Source organism: Ctenocephalides felis, unplaced genomic scaffold (genome assembly GCF_003426905.1).
Source record: "Ctenocephalides felis isolate EL2017-DRISC unplaced genomic scaffold, ASM342690v1 CF-g0.4_SCAFFOLD_01886, whole genome shotgun sequence".
Taxonomy (NCBI): Eukaryota; Metazoa; Arthropoda; class Insecta; order Siphonaptera; family Pulicidae; genus Ctenocephalides; species Ctenocephalides felis.
The window spans coordinates 15,071,858-15,078,518 of record NW_020538040.1 but is presented as its reverse complement, the minus strand read 5'-3'; positions in this window follow the sequence as shown (position 1 = coordinate 15,078,518).

The following is a 6,661-nucleotide window of genomic DNA, read 5'->3' as shown; positions in this document are numbered from 1 at the left end:
TATCCAGTAACGGAATGAATTATGATGTAATTTTAAACTTTTGGTAAATTTCTAATACGGGATTTATAAAATCCCGCGATGAAAATAATGAGCCAAAATTGATTCACCAATCAGCTTGTGGTAAAAGAATTTTCTGCATTGTGTTACAAAAAATCGAAAATATTATTTTATTTTGTTGGAATGCACAATTTTCTGTGATGAGCATACATTTTGCAAAGATTACACTGCATATAACCTTGATCTGGTAATTCGTCAGAAATATCATCACCAGACTTAGAATAATATTAATTAATAAGACTTTATTTATATTATTAATAATATTAATTCAATTTATCTCTTGTAAAATTGACATTTTTAACTTTCCGTAGGGTAAGTTATAGCAATGGGCCAGAAATCAAAAATAAAAGTTTTTCATTATCTTCACGTTTGAAAGATTTCTGAACATTTTGGCATACCTCAGAAAAAATTGATCTATGTATGTGTATTTTGTGTGTCTGCAATTTTTCGAGCGCACGGATCAACCGATTTGAATAATTCAAAAAACATTCGATTCCTATTGATAGGAAGATTCTAAGGCAGGTCCAACCATTTCAAAGATATTGAGCTAAATGTGCAAAAAATGGCAGATTTTGAGAGAACTAAGCATCCAATTTGAATGATTCAAAAAACTTACTACTCTAAAAATTAAAAAAAAAAATAAAAAAAAAATTTTTTTTGTATATCGAAAATAATTCAGATTTTAATTTTAATTGTGGCTAAAGTTCTGAAGCTCACTTATATACTTTAAATAAATAATTTTAACTTTGCAATTCAGTTTATATAATTCTTATAAATATTATTATAATATTTATAATAATCTATTTGAAATGATATAATATTCCTCGAATATTTCGTTACGGTATGGAATGTTCCAGCAATTTGTCTTAAGGCACGATGCCATACACCACTACTTATCCCTTTTATTAACTAATTTCTCATTGTTTACACCTTTGCCAAAGCAAAATTTGAGTTGGTCCTTTTTACCCTACACATGTTAAGTTTTAATGAGATTATATAAAAAACTGTTGAATCTAATTTAAAAATAACAATACAAATTATAAAACAATTAAATATCGTATACTTAAAAGTTATATTAAGGTCTTGTAAACTTAACAACAGTGCTCACAACCAAAAAAACTACCAACGAAAGAAAATCTTTTGTTATGGATTTGCTAACATTGTTGTTTATCGCATGATAGCAACGTCGTAAAAATCAAGGTGATGGCTGGTTATCTTTTGCCCTCTACTTTCAAATATTGTTGTTAAAAGATTCAGAACTTTACTTGCTTTTGAGATATTGGCCTATATCTTTTACGCTACTCTATTTTAATTAATATTTTTTTCCAGAATTATGACTCTGAATTTAGAATTTCAAAAATTGATTGATTTTGAAAAACCCTTCTTTAAAAAATGTACTAATTTGTGTACTAATTGTAATTATACTAATTAAATGTTAATTAAATTAAAAAATGTACTAATTTGTGTACTAATTGTAATTGCGTACTGTATTTTATCAAGATTGTAAAATGGTAAAATACTTGATAGTTTAAAATAAAAAAAACTCGATTAAGAAAAATGAAACCTAATAATGGTCACCCCATTTTGGCTTGACGTTGAGTTCTGGGACAAGTTGTCCAATGGAAAAAATGAAAAAAATTAATATTCCCAGAAAGAAGTATATATATATATATATACCAGATAACCCGACAGATGTTTTCCTGTACCCACGTCTACAATTTAAGATCCAAATATTTTAATATCCTATCCTATACTTTTTAATATTCCATGTAATGTCCTTCCATTTATGGTCTTAGCATAAGCTATATACGTATTGGAAACTGCAGTCTTATCAGTATAAGAAATTCAGAAAGAATAAATATAGTATATACAGTAAAAGAATAATATCACCTTTGTTATTTCCAACCAATATAATTGCTTCAATAATTTTATATAATTTATAATCGTCTATAATTTTTATAATCCCGTACCCTATATTAGTTGCTTTTTGGCAATTTTGAATTTAAAAATTCTAAATCATTTTTTCAATAAGTAGAAATATTCTTTTGTATTTAAATAATTTAGTAAAGTAAAGCAAAATACAACATGCATAAGTTTAAAAAAATAATGTATATGCAATTTTGGACGTATTGTGTTATTTATTAAACTAAATTATATAATTTCATCTGCCAAACTTTTATGTGCCAGAAGTACATCTCAGCTGGTTTTCGGCAATAATATTGTAGATATTACATTTTTCTTATTCATAATCATGGATATGGCTATTATATACTGATATTGTCTAGGCCCGCTTAAACTAAATTCAAATTTCAAGTGAATCGACATTTTTAGCAGATGACAGTTCTCATGTATCAAAATGTTTTCAATGTCAAACAATAATATGTTGTTTTTTGCAATGTTTTCCATTTTTTTCCACAAAATCACTTATTATAATAATATTTTTATAATCACATACATCCTGAAAAATTCCCTTAACAAATTTCAGAAAGATTTATCAAAATCCGAATAATCGTTTAGGAGAAGTATATTTACATTCATCATTACAGAATAATTCTTATATATGATATTATATATATTACGATCTTGCAATTTAAATGCGTTATTTCGTTACATATTTACTATACTACTACTCTGAACCATTAATTACTTTGTGAATAATTGGCAAAGTAACTTAAGATTTAAATTAGCAAAACAATTAACGGCGAAACAACCACATAGACAATTCGAAGTTCGTTTGTTTGATCATCTCTTAGAACCGCTTCGTCTTAATTAGAGCAAGTCACAATATATAATATACACATAAAACTAAAACTAAAACCACATTTTGAATAAACATATCAATTATATTAAATATATTCGTACATAAAACGTGATCTAAGAAAACAAATAAAACAGGGTTGGAAATGGTATACAACCCTATAGTTGCGCTTAAGAAAATATTTGTTTCGTGACAGATTATTTAATTTAAACTCATTTTCACTTTTGAACCATTTTAGGGGGCGTCCATTAATCACGTGATCGATTTTTTAAAAATTTTTGGACCCCCCCTCCCCCTTGGTGATACTTGGTAATATTCAAAATTGGTCCCCCCTGTAAATTGTATTTTTTTTTTGAAAATGTTTAAATTTAAAAAAAAAATCAGATAAAAAATAAATACACGTGATATCTTACTATACCCATCCCTCCCCCACGTGATATTTCGTGATTTTTTGTCAAACCCCCCCTCCCCCTAAAAATCTCACGTGATTAATAGACGCCCCCTTAACAGATACCTACTGTAAATCAGATATAATGATAATTGGTTATGAAAAAGTTCAATAAATTGAGCATTTTACGAATATGATAGTCCGCGAGTATAAAAGTCCACCACCACCATTAAACAAGCAAAGTATGACATTTTTCAACTATTTTATTTTAAAGTAGAGGGCAAAAGATGTGTAACCAGCCATCGCCTTAAATCGGGCGACATCGATATCTAGATATAAACGGCTTCATTGACAATTTTTCAATGATTTTTTTTCATTTTAAGCACTATTTTTCAGTTTACAATACCTGAATATAATTTTTAAGTCTACGTTATTTCCGTAGGGTAAGTTATAGTAATGGGCCAAAAATCGAAAATGAAAATGTTTGTACATCTTCACGTTTCTGAACAGTTTGGCATACCTCAGAAAAAATGTGTGTTCAAAAAATGGATGTTGAATGGTTAAAAAAACATTCGATTCCTATTGATAAGCAGATGTGCTGATTAGTTTTGGGCAAAAGCAGGCCCAGCCATTTCGGAGATACGGAGCAAAGAGTGCAGAAAATAGAAATCGAGTTTTTGAAAGAACGGAGTATCCAATTTGAATGATCCAAAAAACATTCAATTTGTAATGATTGGGAAAAGTGGCAAGTTTTTGGCAAAGGCAGGTCCAACCATTTCGAAGATACAGTGCTAAATATACAAAAAATAGCAGTTTTTAAGAGAATTGGAATGATTCAAAAACCTTTCTCCTTGTGTTAACAAAGCAGTTGCTTTTTGAGAAAAAAAAAATTTCAATTTTTTTTTTCAAAAAAAAAATTTTCTGTATGTCGAAAATAATTCAGAGTTTAATTTTAATTTTGGCTAAAGCTTTGAAGCTCATATATATATATTTTAAATACATAATTTAAACTTTGTAATTCAGTTTATGTAATTCTTAGAAATATTAGACAATATTACAGTATTTATAATAATCTAATTGAAAACATTTAATATTCCTCGAACATTTCGTTCCAGCAATTTTCCTTACACACCCAATTGCCCTAACATTTCGTACATTAGATATTATTTTTTTTGTAAATTTTTCTTCGAAATAACACGGTTTTTACCACAGTTTTTCATGCAATATTAACTTTATAATCGCCGTGATATCAGATGAATTTTCATGTAGTCTTAGTAGTAACTTAGTAGTAACGTAGGGCAAGTTATAGTAATATCAAAAAAATCGAAAATGAAAATTTTTATATATCTTTACGTTTCAAAACCTTCTGAACATTTTGGCATACCATAGAAAAAATGGATGTATGTGTGTGTGTGTGCGTGTATGTGTGTGTGTGCGAATACAAATTTTCGTCGACGATTTCGAAAACACGGATGAAGCGATTTGAATAATTCAAAAAACATTCGATTCGTATTGATAAGGAGACGTGCTGATTAGTTTTTCCGTTCCGAAGATACGGGGCAAAAAGTGCCAAAAACGGTAACTCAGTTTTTAAGAGAACGAAGCGTCCGATTTGAATAATTCAAAAAAATTTTCAAAATCTTTTTTTTATAAAAAAGTAAATTTTTGTCAAAAATGTATAGTTTCTTAAAAATTTTTTCAAAGTATTTTTTTTTTTCAAAAATGTTAATCTATTTAAAAAAATAATTTTTAGTACGGGAAGTTCCAGCAATTTGCCTTAAGGCACGATGCCATGCACCCCACTAGTTCAGTTAAAAATGTGCCAAGGATACTTAATATATTGAAGAATTTTTTTGACAAAATTTCTGAATAAACACTTTTTATGCCAAACATATATGACTGGCATCGTCTTATATTAAAACTTTTTCGATGTAAAACGTGACCTTCTACCAAATGGGGTGCCTCAGACATATAAGTCTGACATGGCTCATGTAGAAATTATTGGCGTTAAACACATATGACTGGCATGACGATTAACGTCATAAAATACAAATAGAAGATTGTTTGTAATAGAATATTACTTAATTTTTTTTTTATTTCAGAATTATTGTGATACCAAGCGGTTTTGTGAAATTGCATAATGGGCAAAAATCTATCTGGACTAAACCTGGAATTTCTGAAATATGTAAGTGCTTAGATGATATTATTATTATAACTATCTGATTCCAATTGATAAAATTCTAATAAACATTATAAATCGTATTAGCATAGATTTATCAGATTTTTAGTAATAATTTTGTACAAATGTCTGAAAAAAATTAACGGTAACTAAGTTTTTAGGTCATCGCATACAACTTAATAACTTATTATCTAATCTATACTAAAATGAATGAAAAAAATAATAATGTATTTTTCTTTATTGGGATGGGCTGCGTAATAGCATGCATGAAGGTATTCATATTCGATTTAATGTTTTGAACATAACTTCCAGAAGTTATACCAAAAAGATCAGACATGGTTGATAGAAAAATTAAAAAAGTTGGTGGTCTTGTTCCATTTCATTATAGTACTATGACAGCTCTAATTAGAGAAATATCTTCGCGTCAGGATGTTCTAAAGCTTTTTCTAAAGAATTATTAGTGACCCTATCAGGAAGTCTCCACCAGTACTGATAAACAACTTTCTCAGCTTTAACCTTGAATAAGTTGCCTTCTACTTCGATGGTCACTGAGCCACTTTCTAATTCCCTTAAAACTTCAATCCTGGTCGTCCAAATATGTCGTCTCATTACCCCGCCATCCACTTTGAAGTACTTGATTAGCAAAAATCTGCCTTGACACACCGCGGTTGCTCCGACTTCGATGTCAAGTTCATGAAGAACCCAATGCTCTAGAGTTATCGTTCCCAAAGTCTCGTGGAAGATTTTCGCCCTAACTATAAACTTCTTGCGGGTTTCTGTCATGGTTGTATTTAATCGTTGAAGTATTTAAACTTTAGTTCAGTTTATTATATATTTTAGAAAATTATTTTTGGTGAAACTTTGAGTTTGTATCTTTTGTTTATTTGATTATTATACTCAATGCTAGTTTGACTTAATCCATAGAAACAAATTATGATTGATTTCATAGATGAGTTGATTCATATTGAATTGAAGTCATTTTCTATATGTAAAAAATGTTGATAAATATTTGATCGATTGGAAATCGAGTCTGTTTAAGTGATTTAGCAAAAATCAGTAGTAAAATATATAACTAAGAATAAATTTAATTATTCAAAATACAAGTGCACTAAATCTTAATTGAAGGTTATGTTATTCTAAACGTCAAATTGGATTGAACCATTTCGCTACGGCGGCATTTTTCCCTGGAGTGCCAAATTATATAAAGAACCAGTTATATACAAAATATTTTAGGATTTTCCATTCATTATTAATAGAAATGTATGAATTTATTGTCAAA